Source organism: Melanerpes formicivorus, unplaced genomic scaffold (genome assembly GCF_026170545.1).
Source record: "Melanerpes formicivorus ecotype bairdi unplaced genomic scaffold, bMelFor1.0.p_v2 SCAF_74, whole genome shotgun sequence".
NCBI classification, from domain to species: domain Eukaryota; kingdom Metazoa; phylum Chordata; class Aves; order Piciformes; family Picidae; genus Melanerpes; species Melanerpes formicivorus.
This window is the reverse complement of record NW_027142426.1, coordinates 242,165-258,917: the sequence shown is the minus strand read 5'-3', so window position 1 is coordinate 258,917 and position 16,753 is coordinate 242,165. Positions and strand designations below refer to the sequence as shown.

The 16,753-nt window shown below is 37.7% G+C and overlaps 1 protein-coding gene across 5 annotated transcripts in view; it reads right to left on the bottom strand.

Annotated features, from left to right (window-relative positions):
- Positions 1-16,753, bottom strand: part of CACNA2D3 (calcium voltage-gated channel auxiliary subunit alpha2delta 3) — a 432,799-nt gene that overhangs the window by 319,664 nt on the left and 96,382 nt on the right. The gene's annotated exons all lie outside the window — the stretch shown is intronic.

Genomic DNA, 16,753 nt, shown 5'->3' with positions numbered 1-16,753 from the left:
AGTGCAAAAATCTGTACAGCCTTCCTGGGTATTAGAGAGCCAATATCAGCCAGAGAAGAGCTACAGAGATGAAGAGACTGCTGCTCACAAGCCTCTTCACAGAAGGCAGCTACCTAAGGAAATCAGCACAGCTATGGGGGGGAATGCTAATTCTGGGCTGGTTTATTATCTCCTGGAAGTCATGAAATGAGCCAGTGGCATTTCATCCTTGAGATTTATTTTCAAATCCAAAGAAAATGAAGCTCATGGATACTGTGAACTCAGACTGACAGATTTCACACAGCTTACCCCCAAAATTAATAAATGCCTTGGTGGTATTGCTTCCTTTCTTCTTTAATTAAGTGATTTCCAGATAGAGTAGACAGCAATATTAAAATTAAAGGATACACCAGATCTTATTACTAGGTTTCATGTTCTGCAGCTCCAGTAAGAATGTTAACATTTCCAGAAGCTTTCTGTATTTCTGCCTAGTTTTTGTCATCTTCTGAGGCAAATTTGATGCCAATTCCAGAAGATGAGGAGATAGTAAAAGTGCCATACAGAATTAGTTTCAGCTGCAACTCACATTTCAGAGCAGTACTTTGAAGGCAGTACATGCAGCATATTAGATATTCTCAGAACATATGCATCACTGCATATCTACTTTGGCTGACAGTTTAAGTGAGACATACAAATATTCTCTCCTGATTGCAGCATTGCATGTTTCACCTAAGTCACACAGAACCTTTTGCTGTCAAAGTTTTCCTCCTATACCACACAGTTCCTACCATGACAAATTCTGAATTGTAGAGGATATCCACAGAACACAAATGCTAAGTATGGCCTGTGGCAAAAGTTGGATTAATTGCTAAAATATAAAAGAAATCCAAAACACTGCATGCACACTTTGCAACATCATCTCTTGCCAAAAGCAGGTTCTGGCGGGGGGGGTTCTGGGGGTGGTAAAGCAAGTCCTTTACAAGTACTCAAATCTCAAATCTGCCAGTACAAGAGCTTCACATACATCCAAAAAATCAAGAAAAGGAAATAGTCCTTGGCTTTACAAATAGAGCTTGACTTCAAATAAAAACAAAGTATAAAGCTGATTTTTGTCAAAAATTAAGCTTGATTCAAAACTTGGCAGTTTTTGTGTGTGTGCGTACAAGAGAACAGCATTTGTAGTGAAAATGAGAAAGACCTCTGCATACATGACAGCCAATCAGTGGAGGCTGTCATCCAAATGTCTGGGAAACTGTATTCATATATTTACAGTTGTGCATTACAGATTCTAGATCAGGTCTGACCTTAAACAACTTCCCTGCACAGAAACTGATGGCCTCTGAATTTTTCTTATTTCATTTTAATTTAGCTTTGCGTATAGAAATCTGTCTCCTTGCTAACAAGATACTGAGTCTGGGCTTTTGCTGTTCCTGATCTAGACTACACAGTTCCCCACCCTACAATCAGAGCAAATAGACTAGACTAGAATAGACCAGTACCCCATCAAGTCTCTTCCTAGACACCTCCAGTGATGGGGACTCCACCACCTCCCTGAGAAGTCCATTCCAATGGCCAATCACTCTTTCTATGAAGAACTTCTTCCTACCATCTAGCCTAAACCTCCCCTGGTGCAACTTGAGACTGTGTCCTCTTGTTCTGGTGCTGGTTACCTGGGAGAAGAGGCCAGCCCCCACCTGGCTACAACCTCCTTTCAGGTAGTTGTAGACAGCAATGAGGTTTGCCCTGAGCCTCCTCTTCTCCAGGCTAAGCAACCCCAGCTCCCTGAGCCTCTCCTCATAGGGCTTATTCTCCAAACCCCTCACCAGATTTGTTGGCCTTCTCTGGAGGCATGTGCAACTCAGACCAGCATTCAGACTCAGAAGAGGCCAAAAGAAAACCTTAATAACAAGATTATATTAAGTTTACAAAGTTCAAATGTAACTTAACTTTTCATTTACATTTATAGAACTTTTTCCTCAAGACCATAAACCTTGCCCAATGGTCTGTAGTATAAAGCCTTAGCAGAGCACAAGGGGGTGAGGGGGTGGAGGGGGCCATTGGTGATTTTTAAATCATTTGTTGTTGTTTTTAAGAGCCACAAAACAGCATTGTATGAAATTGTCATGTCCTGGGAAAGACCATGTTTATTTACTCTAGAATTTGACAGGACAATGGAGCACCTATTCAGAGTCTGCCAAGTCATGATTCACTAAGCAGAGTCAAGGTTAGACCCAGATGCCAATAAAGATTCATTAAGTATGAAATACAATATCAGCAGTGTCTTTGTAATGACCTGAACGCTAATTTTAGCTCAGAGTACTCAAATTCCCCAATGAAAGGCAGGCAAAGAGAACAATTTAACAGCTTTTAACCACAAATGTGATAACACATAAAACATCTGAAAAGATATTGAGAGCTATATAAAAGAGAGTAGGCAGGTGATATACACATTTCAAATGTATAGTATTTAATTTTTTTCTTTATTCCAGTGCATTGAATGATTAATTTTCCTATTTCCTTCAATTACTGCACCAAAACACTAAAAATATTTGTATCTAATTCATACACAATGCTACACCAAAAGACTAAGACTGTCAACAAACACAACAGCATCTACAGAAAAGAATAAAACTTATGCAGAATTTTTTCTATTGTGAACTCTTCATGAACAAATAGCATGAGAAATAATTCACTAAGAGAAGAAATACTTGGGTTGCTAAACCCTTCCATTTGTGTTTTTACTAAATTTTGTAGGTTGTTTTCATGCCAATAGGTTATACTTGCTTGTCACCTAAGAAGCATTCTAAGCAACCAACTGAAATCAGACTGAATGAAATTTCATCCTGGATAAAATTGAATAGAATTAACCAGGTTGGAAGAGACCTTTGAGATCATCAAGTACAACCTATCATCCAACACTATCTAATCAACTAAACCACGGCAACAAGCACCCCATCCAGTCTCTTCCTAAAGACCTCTAGTGGTGGTGACTCCACCACCTCCCTGGGCAGCCCATTCCAATGGCAAATCACTCTTTGCATGAAGAATTACTTCCTAACACCCAGCCTAAACCTCCCCTGGCACAGCTTACATTCTTTTACTTTGGAGTGAAATTAAATTTTCAGCCCACCTTAGAATGCAGTACAATTAATTAGTGGAGTAACAATCATCAAACCACTTCCTCATTTCCCTTTTAAAGCATTATTGCTTTGTAACACAAATAAGGGGCACCAAATAACAGACATTTGTGATAGATAACAAAACCATTTCTCCTCTAAAGCACTTACTTGAATTCAGACTCTTTGGCCAATCCAGGCTGCCGTAGCAGCCTGGGCAAAGTCTTCTGTAAAATGAGCTGCCGGTGCTAAATTTCTGACTGGACAATCATCGATGTTTCAATCAGTAGAACATGGTAAATATGTTATCTTTGATAAGCTGAATGCAGAGAATTAACTAGATTTTGCTACTGCAACTATTTGTGTCACCATAGTATAAAGATAATAACTAAATCCAGTCACATTCACAGCCTGAAAATATGATATTAGCATTAATGCTAATAAGCATATTTCACATGAAAGAGCTTTTTTTTTACTTTGAATTATAAATGTATGTCATAGGTTTTCCTAGGTGAAGTATTTTAATCATATGGGATGGAAAAACCTAGAGTTTGTGTTGCCTACATCCTATATCCCTTAACATGGAATCCTCAGCAGCAGCAGCTGGACTGGTAACTACATAAGATAATGTCTCTCATATACCTGCCATGCACAAGATGCCAGTAAAAACACATATGCCTCCAGGATGACACAATAATATGTTACACTAAAATGTTTTAGAGTAATATGGTAGCCATTACTTTTTATTCCTTTCATTTTAAATATCTTTCCAGTACACTCTATTTTTTCTTAGTTTTCTAATAAAACTGTTTTCTGTGTCATCACCTGATTGTATCATCAGAGGTCACAACTACTTTTTTGTCCACTTGGTCTACCCTAGTATTCCTGTAGATATATATTGAAGAGTCTTGCAAAACTCAGTATGGGTCACACCTGCATGTTAAAAACTGACTTTCAATCTAGTCATTAGCAAATTAATCTCTAAAAATATCCTAAAAAATCCTGTATTTTTTTCCTTCAGAAATTAAAGTTATTCCTGGAATTTCACTTCAGGGTAACCACAAAATAATCACCGTGTTATCCTTATCTGTTCATCATGAACATGTAATTCTAATTAGATATGTTATATTCATAAATATAATGTATAACTGAAAGAGGAAATAAGAATGTCAACAACAATTCATGAACTTCACAAAATAACTGCTTTAATTATGGAAGAAAAAATTATACCATCATAGTTCAAAAATACTTAAGGAGCAACACAGGGAGAAAACAGTTTACAATGTAAGGTTTAACACCATACAGGTAACTCAACCACATAAAGTGGACTTAAGTACACGTAAGAAAAAAAAGTTTGAGTACTGAAGATAAATGGGGAAGAAAATCAACAAGTAATCTATATTCAAAACATCCAATAAAATATCAGAAAAGTAGAGGCAGTTCTTTAATAAGCAGCAAACATATCAACAGGAGGTAGCCAAACCACAAAGGATCTGGGAAGTGGCAGACATTATTGACAGAGTATAGAACAAGTGAATTTATTGCCTCAGCGTTGAGTACAAAAGCCAAAAAACAGTGATCAAGAATTCTATTCTAATTTCTAATGAGAACATGTGCTTAAAATAAAAAAGAAAGAATGAAAAAAAGAGTGAGAAGAACCCAAGTAATTAGTTTTATGAAACTCAAAAACTGAGAGTATCAGTAGATTCTGGCTTAAAGTTTATCAAGGTACTGATAATTCCTTTGATGCAGACTGTGACTTGGAATAGCCTGAAATAATCAACTAATCTTTATTCATACAGTTTCCCAACCACACATACCATCTCCTTGGTCATGAAAAATGGAAAGCAATTCTATGAAGTTTATGCAATATATTGCATTATGGCCAGCAGGACAGAAAAGGAGTAATGAAATTATTTCTCCAAATTAATCTTGTCTTCAAATGGAAAACAGGGTACTGGGCAAAGTTCAGAAGTGCCACCTGCAGTCAGGAAGGGAACATAAGATGCCACCCATAGTCTCACAGAGATGTAGATCTTATTGAAACAGGTGAACATTTGTTTGGTATTATAGTAAAAACAGGTCTTTTTCATCTGCTCAGACCCATCAACATTCATGGTAAGAAAGATGAGTTTCAATAATCGAAGAGAAGACTGTTGGGGAAAAAAACAAAACAAACAACAACAATAACAAACAACAATATGAAACCACCAAAACAAAAAAAAAAAACCACCAATAAAAAACCCCAAAACCAAACCAACAAGCTACAACACAAAATCCAAAGACCTCAGACTATTTTAAACCAGAAGCAGCTCTCTTGGTCTTTTGGAGGTTCTGTTTCTACCTTTCTGTACTTTGGGGATGTCTTAACGTAGTTCTGAGAAAATTCTTACTCTTAGCACACAACTTTCTTGAGTTTCTCCTGAACATTGTTTTTAGTTTGCACTAAGAGGACAGTTTCACCTGCATGATCCATCTCTCTCTCTGGGCAAAAATAGAAGTAAAAGCTAAATATAAAGGGTATAGTTTTGTCTGATATCATATCACACTGATTTGAGCTCAGAAAACACGATCAATAAGAAGACGAAAGCCAGAAACATGGAGCATTTGGTTAAAGAAAATAAAAATTAAAACTTGTTTTCTTCTTTAAAGATTACACCACCTCCCAAAGACCTGTATCATATGCTCAGCAAGCTATGTAGTCTTTCAAAAGGATAGCATGTAATTTTTTAATATTTTTGTCAGTAAATTATTCCAGCTTAAGGCAATCAGCGGTTTATGGACTTTTTGAGTTAAAGGGTGTCCATTAGTATATTAATTAGCCACCCATGGATTCATCTTTTATGAATCTAACCAATTCCTTATTGAACTTGCATCAAAAATAAAGATCAAGAGGTTATGATTGAATTTCTGAATCATGAGGATGGAATTATTTAAAGGCAAAAGAAAAATAACTATTCCCGTTTGTATCAAGAGTAATATTGACATTTAATTTAGAATAATAGAATAAACCAGGTTGGAAGAGACCTTCAAGATCATCACGTCCAACCCACCAATCAATCTAACCCACCTAAACAACTAAAACCATGGTACCAAGCACTCCATTAAGTCTCCTCCTAAACACCTCCAATGATGGTGAGTCCACCACCTCCCTGGGCAGCCTATTCCAATGGGCAACCACACTCTCTGTATAGAACTACTTCCTGACATCCAGCCTAAACCTCCCCTGGCACAGCCTGGGACTGTGTCCTCTTGTTCTGGTGCTGGTTGCCTGGGAGAAGAGACCAAGATCTGCCTGTCTACAACCTCCCTTCAGGTAGTTGTAGAGAGTGATAAGGTCACCCCTGAGTCTCCTCCTCTCCAGGCTAAGCAAGCCCAGCTCCCTCAGCCTCTCCTCATAGGGCTTGTGTTCCAAACCCCTCAACAACTTTGTTGCCCTTCTCTGGGCACGCTCCATCAAGTCAACATCCTTCCTAAACTGAGGAGCCCAGAACTGGACACTGGACTCAAGGTGTGGCCTAACCAGTGCAGTGTACAGGGGCAGAATGACCTTCCCTGCTCCTGCTGGCCACACTGTTCTTAATGCAGGCCAGGATGCCATTGGCCCTCTTAGCTGCCTGGGTATACTGCAGGCTCATATTCATCCTACCATCAACCAGTACCCTCGGGTCCCTCTCTGCCTGGCCACTCTCCAGTCATTCTGATCCCAGCCTGCAGCACTGCATGGGGTTGCTGTGGCCAATGTGCAGAACCCAGCACTTGGATGTGTTAAATCTGTTACAGAACATTACGGAATATAGAATTAACCCGGTTGGAAAAGACCTTGGAGATCAAATCCAACCTATCACCCAACACCATCTTATCAACTGAACCATGGCACTAAGTGCTTCATCCAGTCTCTTTTTAAACACTTCCAGTGATGATGACACCACCACCTCCCTGGGCAGCCCATTTGAATGGGCAATCATCCTGTGAAGAATTTCTTCCTGTCGTCCAGCCTAAACCTCCCCTGGCACAGCTTGAGACTGTGTCCTCTAGTTCTGTCACAGGTTGCCTGGGAGAAGAGACTAACCCCCACCTGGCAGTTGTTCTCACACAAATGCAATGCAGAACTGCTCTACAGAGCTGTGGTCCTCAGCTGTTTTTGTTTTGTTTGGTTTTTTTTCCCCCATAAGACTTAATTTTACAACATAAATGTTTTATGATTCTTCTATCTATGTATATAGAACATTTTAAGGAAATCTTTCTTAAGCTTTTGGTTTGGGGGTTCTATACTGGATACTTCTTTGGTCTTCATCTTTGTGCTGCTTTGCACAGCCACACAAACATCTGTGACAGTGCAGTGGAGAGAAATGTAATGGAAATGGGAGAGTACACACCTGTGGAAGCTGGTGGTGAGACTTCTTTTGAAGAGGCAATTTGCAAGAACACAGAAGCACAGGCTAGGGCAATTCAGAAGTCTAATGCTAACAAACAAAACTTGAGCCTTTTTTCTTGGTATTCATCAAAAGGAAGATTAGCTTTGAACATCTGATGTTCTACTTCCAGCATCAAGTCTGATGTTCTATTACAGATTCATTTCACACAGCTGTTAAAATACATTTCAATGCAAGAATGTCAACTAAATGTTCTGTTTATTCACGCTCAAAACCCTCCTGCTTTTCCATGACAAAAAAGCAGCATCTCACTTTCAGTCCACTTTTTTCCTCTCAAAAGTGTTTCATATAGCATAGGCCTGCAGTGATAATCTTAAACTCCTGGTTTACTCAAAAAGAAATTGTGATCCCCTGAAATTCAGTGGTGTTATGTAGTTTCTTTACTCCTATAGTCATTGGAAGCCACCTAGAGAGCCTATACACTTGAAGTGCCCTGATATAGTCCATTTGATTTTCCAGTCTAACAGAAATTTCCCAGGGGAAGGAGCATATGATGGGTTTACTGTAGAAATCTATAAATATAATCAAATAAGAAGATAAAACTAACTATAAGTTTCAGGGAAAATGAGATGAGGAAGAAAACCTTTTAAACCAGTAAGGGTTAAAAATCCAAAATGTGAGAAAGTAGTATGCTGAGCTTTGGAATACATCATCAGCTGTAACAAATGAACCAAGCTGAAAGTATTTTCAGATTAAGCAGGCATCTTCCTACCTAATTACACTGAAGTCAAATAAACTCAAAAAAAGTAGGAGCGAGTAGGATAAATGGGGTATTTGCCCTCTGTGTAGGAGGTTCTCCCTCAATGGTGCTCCAGTTTAGGCTAAACTAACACACCTTACCCAACACTACATCTTCTGGAAGCTCTATCACAAAGTCAGAGTGAAGAATTAGAGCTCTTAAAAATGTTAATGAATTCTCTTTACAGCTCTTTTCATTTATATGCTTCTGAGCACTTCAAAATAAAGAATCCCACAGAGATAATACTCTGAGTAGGAGAGTGACTGATAAATGACCATTCATTAAATCCCTCCAAAAAAAGCTATTAAGAGGCTTCTCCTCACTACTGCTCCTGCCATTCTCTTATGCACCACAGACCCCACAAAGGAGTCTGGCATCATTCACATAGAAAGAAGGCAGCAGCGTGAAAACCTACTCTTGGTGAATTCAAGTTACACTGAATAGAATAGACCAGACCAGGTTGGAAGAGACCTTCAAGATCGTGTCCAATCTATCCAAAGCATTCTCTTTTAGAAAATAACTATTCATTAGCTAAGCATTTAACTGAATATATCAAAGGTTTCAGAAAACAGGCTAATGCTGCATGAACAGCAAAACAGCTATCGGTCATCTTCTCAAGAGAAGATTTACAGTCAGTTAGTAATAAACAAAAAGTGAGCTGACAAAACATTTTTTTTTAAAGAATATACTGGTATTTATAAAATTGTAGAATAATTTTTATCATTCCAAAAACAGATGTAGTGATGCATATTTATAATATGAAATAAGGGTCACAACTGAAAGTTGAACTGGTGATGAACATTCAACTGGAGTGAAAAGGATAATACACTCCAGCTCGAAGTGACTATTTGAAATCCCACATTGAGCTGCAAGTTGGGCAGCCCAAATGTTTTGCTCAAAATAACATCAATGTGAAATATTTTAATATATTAATGCTCTAAAGCACTGATGAGAAAGGAGGATACATGAGGCTAATTTATGCTACCTCATTCTTCCAAACCTACTTTTCCTGTTTTTTCTGCTGTGTGGAAAACTACTTTATGTTGATGGCAAAGGCTGAATGTTATGTACTTCTGCAATGAAGTCTAAGACTTATTCTGCGAAGTGGCTGGTTTGATTTTTCTCTCTGGCTATATTTTCAGATAAGTGTTCTATATTTGAATGCACTATCTTTAAATACTTTTCACCATCATAATATTCTTTGGCAGCAAATGCTTTTAAGTTTTCCTCTCTGAGTCTTCATTTTCCTCCCTCTTTTCCTTCAGAGTGTTCTTCTTTTTTTTTTTCCATTACTTGAGGTTTCAAAAGAAATTCACTGAATTTCCTAAGACTGGATGGAGTTCTTTTAGCATGCAAACATTCCAGAGCTTTAAAGACAGCCAAAATTGAAAGCATGGTTAAAGTAGTTCCTTTTTTGAGGTTTGTTTGTTTGGTGTTTTGTTTTGGTTTTGTTTGGTTTTTGGGTTTTTTTTGGTATTTATTTCAAGCCCTACTAAGAAAATGAGTGCTCCAAACCTACAAAGGCTTTTTCAGGGTTTGACTCTTCCCTCTTCCCCCCACCTCTGTGTGAAGAATAATTTTCTCTACTTAGCTAACCTGGATTTTAGGACAAGTAAGAGTTAAAGATTTAATCAATGTACTTGGTCTCCCTGTAGACCTCTGAGAGGCCTACAGACAAAACCTCCAACAAGCCTATCTATTCCATTACATGGGTTGTGCAGGTATGAGAGAAACTGATTCTAACTTTCCCTTAATTTGTTTTGTTCACCAGCCTGAGGACATCAGAGCACTTACATTGCAGCTATGTGATGGGAATAAAGGTTAAGGATAAGAGAAGCCCACCTGCACTCTAATAAAAGGAAACATTTTCCCCTTTCAGAATTCTTAGCAGTATCTGTTTACAAATAAACCAATTTAATGGGAAATCCAAAGAAACAAAAAGCAAATCAATGTGATCTAGCTGATCTGCACCAGAATAGGTTTGCTAACGCTTCATTTGTCAGAGCCTAACTTCTACACATCTAAATTGAGGCAACTTTTTATGACCAAAACCAATAAACAAGAAAAGTATTTGGTGTGCCTTTAAATAGTCATGTACTATGCTGCTGTATACCCTACTGTCAGTGGATTGTTAACCATCTTTTCAATTTCCAGTGTAGACTAATTTGACAAAACTTAAATAAAGCTCTTAATGCTTTCAGAACATGGATTCATCACTTACACAGAGATCAGTAGAGCTATGAGAAAAACTCAAATGATACCAAAAGTAACCAGCAACAATTACAGTGAAAATACTAAATGTGAATATAAAAATATTGCTGAAACCCTTTAATTTGTTGGCAGTAATTAAGACAATTGTAACCATCTCTTCTTTATTCATTGTGTCTTTATTCTGTCATTTAAAGCTATTTATAGTGACACTAGGTTGATTCACCATAATTTCCTTCCACCCACAACCATTTGTAATTTTTTCCTCCTGTAGTTTCATAAACTTCATGGTATTTTTCTCCCATTTCCATCTGCTGATAAAACACCACCTGTCCTACTGTGCTTAAAATAACATAAAAGAGTCAGGGTCAGAAAAACACCCACTGAGCAGCACAGTTTTTAAAGAGTGCATCTTGATATTCATCTTCCTTCCTTCTAATTCTGCAGATGCAAATTAGTTCAATGATGGAACAGAGTGGATAGTGAAAAAGTGTTTACATTTAGAAATACTGAGACAAGCAAAGTAATAAGTTTTGACATTTAAGACCTTTCTATCTTCTGTTATATGAATATGAAATATCAATGATTATTTGCTTCTCAAGAATTCCATTTCCAGTCTAGCCTTGATAAAAGTGATAGAAAATCAGAATAAAAATAGTGTAATAAAATATACAGTGGACACTGTTCTCAGTGTAGTTGCAAAACACTAAAAAATTCAGCTCAAATTTCACCTGGAGTATTTCTTCCTTCTAACTGATTTTTTTCTTTAAGCAGTGCTACCGTCTTTCAGCTTTCACTACAATGTGTTCATTCAAGCTAGACTTCTCTAAAATTTGACTGAGGAAAAATGTGGGGGAGGGGTTGGTTGTTTGTTAGGGTTTTTTTTGACCTAATTCAACAGATATGGTCCCTGAACATTCAAAACTATATCTGCTTTGGTCACATACGTGCACAAAACAATGGTTTTAATGCACAGCTCAATGGATTTAAGAAGATAGATCCAATACTACTGAACACAAAGGATAGAGAAGCACATGTATTTTTTCTTCATCAGGTTCCCATTTTCCATATAACATTGGGATTTAAAAAAATGTCTCATAATTTGTTCAAGTTCCTCCTACATCACTCCAGCACCTTTTCACTGTCCTGTGTTCTCCACACCTTCCTTGTGACTGGGTGTTTTCTGCCTTTCCTCAGTGAGGATTTTACAGACTCCCTTCCTGTAACTGCTCCCTAAACTTCATGACAGGGATTTAACCACTGGCAAAAGTGGCATTAAGTTCAAATGTAAAGGGAAAGGAAGAAAGCAATAACCTCAATGAAAGAACATGACAAGGTATTCACTCAAAGAAAACAAAGAAACTTCCCACAACCTTCCATTCCTAATTATATAAATATGCAAACATGAGATTTATTTAGCTTATTTTCTGTGATAACACTTTGGTCTGAGTTCAGTGAGATCAGCTGTAAGCAGCAATCTTAACAAGAATGACTAAATTCCTGGATGAAAACGTGTACAGCAGCAGGTAAGAAAGGCATCCACTTAAATGTCTGCTTTCAAACTCCAGTTCTAAATGCCACTTTTAGCCAACCAGAAAACAAAACCTACCTCTGTATTCATGTGTCAGATCTAATGGAGAAGAATGTACCATTGGGTAACCCACCAAAAATTTAATTCACAAATACATCCAAGAAAACTGTAAAGTACTTGTGGATGGTTTGGAACCAAAACTTACACTCATTGACTACAATATTTAGTATGAATCCTTTACTTTCATGAACAACTCGTATTTGAATAATTGCAAAATATGCCTATGGAAAAAGAAACTTCCTCTGTTTAGGACCTTTCACTTGCATCCTTGGACTACTTGCCACCATCTCTGTGCTCATCAACAACATTTTACTTTATTTTAAATAGAAATTAATTTTTTTTTTTATCAGGACACCAATTTACCAGTACTTGCTTGGAAATATGTGGATGCAGTGCATGGAGTTAAATACTTGACTTACATATGTGTGTATATATATATGGAAAAAAAAATTAGTAATTAGTTGCATCTATTATTTTTGTTACACACAAACCTCATGCAAAAGTTTTGATCGATGTTTAATTGATGTTGTGTTCGCATCAACCGATACTTTCAGGACCAGATGTAAGCAGGTGAAGACCTTTATTGCATTACACAGCAGAGTTATAGTCTCTCAAAAGGCATGTGTCACATCTCAACTGGTCATTTTCTACTGGCATACGTGTCATCAAGGCATGCAATAGGTCAAAATAACAAAACAATATTTTAACACATCAAACCAAATTCTGCCAAGCTTCTCTCCTTCAGTTACAAGGTGTTTACATTACTCTCAGTCAAAAACAAAACAGCTTTCTCCAACTTGAGCAAAGGGAAATCTCTATAGCCTTCCAAAGCTATCTGAAAACAACCCTCTTCCCACATCCTCAGAATGCTGTCCATAATATGTACACACATGTATATGCATCCATGTTCTAGAATGTGCAAACTAGATATGTATATAAATAAGCATAAGCATTTCTCTCAGTGTTTTGTTGTTGGTTTTGTTTATTTCCTGTGCATAAACAACATCCTCCTAATAGAATCTGAAACCAGTTTAAAGACTGCTGTAAAAATCATTGGTGAGTAAAAAAAAAATTCATTACTCTTCACTCAAATGTTTGTTAAATGTAAATGCTGATACTCCTTGGAAGAACGTTTATCTGCACATGGAATTTCATGATAAAAGGCTTTAAAGTCCCAGGTTTCTCTAGATAAACCTCACTGGTTTACTGATGCATGAATGCACTGAAATTGAATTACTGTACAACAGCAATTACTTTTCACAGTACAGTTATAATGAGAATCAGCTTCACAATGAACACCAGGTAGATGCAGTGGGAAAAGTTAATAAAATGAAATCTCTTATTTGCATTTTCTGCTGCAGTAAAGGTACGTGTCTCAAAGGAAAAGAATCCTGAACACTTGATTAGCCATCTTACAACTAAATCAAACACGTTTACAGGATTTCTATTTATTTGTAAAGAAACACTAATGAAAATAAACATTTAAGTGCATAGCTCGTTTCAATAATAGCTTTTTGAATGCTCCCTAATAATTATATCTTTCATTTTGCTTTCTTTTTCACTTCCCTCTTCCTTTGATATTTTTCTAGTTATACCCTTAAAGAACAGGATGAAGTTAATAGTTTTAATTCCAGCTTTTTTTCACTATCAAGTTTCATAATGGGCATTATGTCATCATGCTATATTCCTCTTCATTTCAAATGAAGAGAATCTTCAAAATATCATAAAACCTTCCAAAAAAAATAAAAGAGCAACTTAATGATTAAAAAAAACCCAAACAAACCACAGCTATTTTTTAATTAAGACTGATCAGGGATATTTCCTATGAATGAAATCACTGAAAGTCTAGGAAGAGCAACTGAAGGAATACCACAAGTGACAGCAGACTATGCAGGGCTCTCAAAGGGATCATTTGGGTTTGGCTGCAAAATTAAACTCTGATGAACAGCACAGGAAACACTTCCACTGATGCCACCTTACAGACAGTAAGATTTTCCCCAGCTCAAATGTCTTTGTCTTGAAGATAAATGGATAGATCTACACTTGTCACAGCTAGAAAGAGAGCTTCAAAAACGTTGAATGAAAAACACTTCTCAATGTTTTTAACTTAAATCATGTCACAGATATCTCTAAATAAAATCTGAAGTTGCCTCTCTGAAATTCGATCAAGTAGGGCAGTATGAGGAAGGAAATAGTTAACAGGAACATCCTAAACTGACATACATCTAAGGTAAATAGTGAACAGTGGGGAGGGGAAGGGGGGAAAAAAAAAAGTTGTTTGCTAGGGTTTCCATCAGTGAGTAGATGACAAAAGGTTATATAATTGGTTTAGCACTTTCAGTTTTCCATTTATTGTATCCATCTGACAGCACATAAATAGGACATTCTGTGATAGGATAATTGCATGCTGAAGGGTAATTCAAACAGGGGATGGATATGATAAAAATCACGCTGAACCAACTAATCACTATGAAAAGCGATGAGAGAGAAAGATAAAAATTCAACCACACTATAAAGGGGAAGAGGGGGAAAAGGGAGTTCAAATGTGATTAGGAGCTTCAAACAAGTTCATGTGTTTGAAAGCATAAAGAAAAATAGAGGAAAAAAAGAAAAGCAAAAAACAACACCAAAAAACCCACATCACAAACCCAAACCTGAGGGCCTTTCCAATCTTATTCCTATATTTCCAGGTCACAGAATCACCAAGGTTGGAAGAGATCTCAAAGATCATCAAGTCCAACCTGTCACCACAGACCTCATGAGTAGACCACAGCACCAAGTGCCACATCCAATCCCCTCTTGAACACCTCCAGGGATGGTGACTCCACCACCTCCCTGGGCAGCCCAATCCAATGACCAATGACTCTCTCGGTGAAGAACTTTCTCCTCACCTCAAGCCTAAACTTCCCCTGGTGCAGCTTGAGAATGTGTCCTCTTGTTCTGGTGTTGGTTGCCTGAGAGAAGATAACAACCCCCTCCTGGCTACAACCACCCTTCAGGTAGTTGTAGACAGCAATAAGGTCTCCCCTGAGCCTCCTCCTCTCCAGGCTATACAATCCCAGCTCCCTCAGCCTCTCCTCATAGGGCTTGTGCTCAAGGCCTCTCCCCAGCCTTGTTGCCCTTATCTAGACACATTCTTGGCCTTTTCCTTAAATTAAACATTTTATATACTCTGCTTTTCTGAATAAGTTCCACAGATTTCTACATCTTCTAGGGAAAAAAAATAAAGTATGTTGCTTAATCTTTTATCTAAAAAGTATTCCAAATTAAACCATGAATTTGTCATGTACTTAAAGCAAATCCAATGAGCAGTGTAGGGTAACAATCTGGAGTAACATAGGAACATGTTTTCTGAGCACTCTGATTTGAACTCTCATTGCCCCCACATTATTTTTAGGGCTGATATCTTTTGAAGGGCTGCCTTCATTCAGTACATATCCAAGTATTACTGCTAATGCACCTAAAAATTATTCTAAACTCTAGGTTTCAGTGCTCTGTTGTGCAAGTTTTCATCCAAAACTTATGCTAGAATTCCATTATTTTAGAGGCTAAGTGAAGCACGGAGCAGAGATCTTAGATCCAGAGGAGCTTTGTAACTCACATCTCACCTCTCCAGATAGGAGGAAAAACTTAGCTATGATGCATCAAGGACAGAATTTATGCAAAACCTGCACTGTACCAAAGGATTTTTGTACTTACCATGATATAAAATACTAAACACTACATAAAAGATAACAAAAGATCATTCACTACACATCTAGCAGCCAAGACGGCTCATGCTATGTAATTATGCAGAAAGTAACTGTATTGGAAGGTATAATTAATGGACCATTTTCCAGAAGTAGAGCCCTTGTCCAAACCAAGCTTCTAACTCCTTTTCCAAAAACAGCAACCTCCCAAAGAAGGCTCTAGCGCCAAAACCCTTTCACACAACACTATACGCACAGTTTGACTTCACAGAATTTGAGCTTCCTTTTACTCAGAGCATGGTGGCCTATTTTTTTTCCCCTCTTAGATAAAAACACCATCTGTGTGAAGAGACCAAACCACTTCTAAACACTCACAAACATCAGAAAACATTTGTTACCAAGTTTCAATTGAGAGAAAAACTGTCATTCCCTAGAGCACTCCACCCAGATGGAAGAGAGCTCTGAGGAGGAGCAAGCGTGAAGCTTGCTGGTCATTTCTCACTCTAAAGTTCTGTTCTGATAATGGTTTTTTGACATTGTTATGATCACAGGGCAGCAGGGTTTTTTCTGCTAATGAAAAAGGCAAGCACCCATCCACACCCCATATACCCACCCACACCCCTCCCAAGTCAATATTCTCCAGGCTTCTGGAAGCTGTTACATGCATCTTGAAGCGCAGTTTTCCTCTGAAAACAGACTCCAAAAATAGCATTGAGAGGTTCCATGTTTATTGTCTTTCTCTGCTTCCCTGCCAAGAGCACTCAGTTTACAAGCTGAAATATGTTTTACTTCACTGCCAGCCCAGAAAATTCAGCCTCTAAAATGCAGCCAAATTCCTTCCTCCTTTTTGCACCATAACAAATAATAAAAGGCTGAAAGCAAAATCTACAGTTACATAAAAGGAATCCCTGTCCTTGGGTGTGCCGCGCAGCTTCACAGTTCAAACACAATATCCTTCAACTCAGAGCTGACAAATCTGGCTGAAAGAGTAGCTG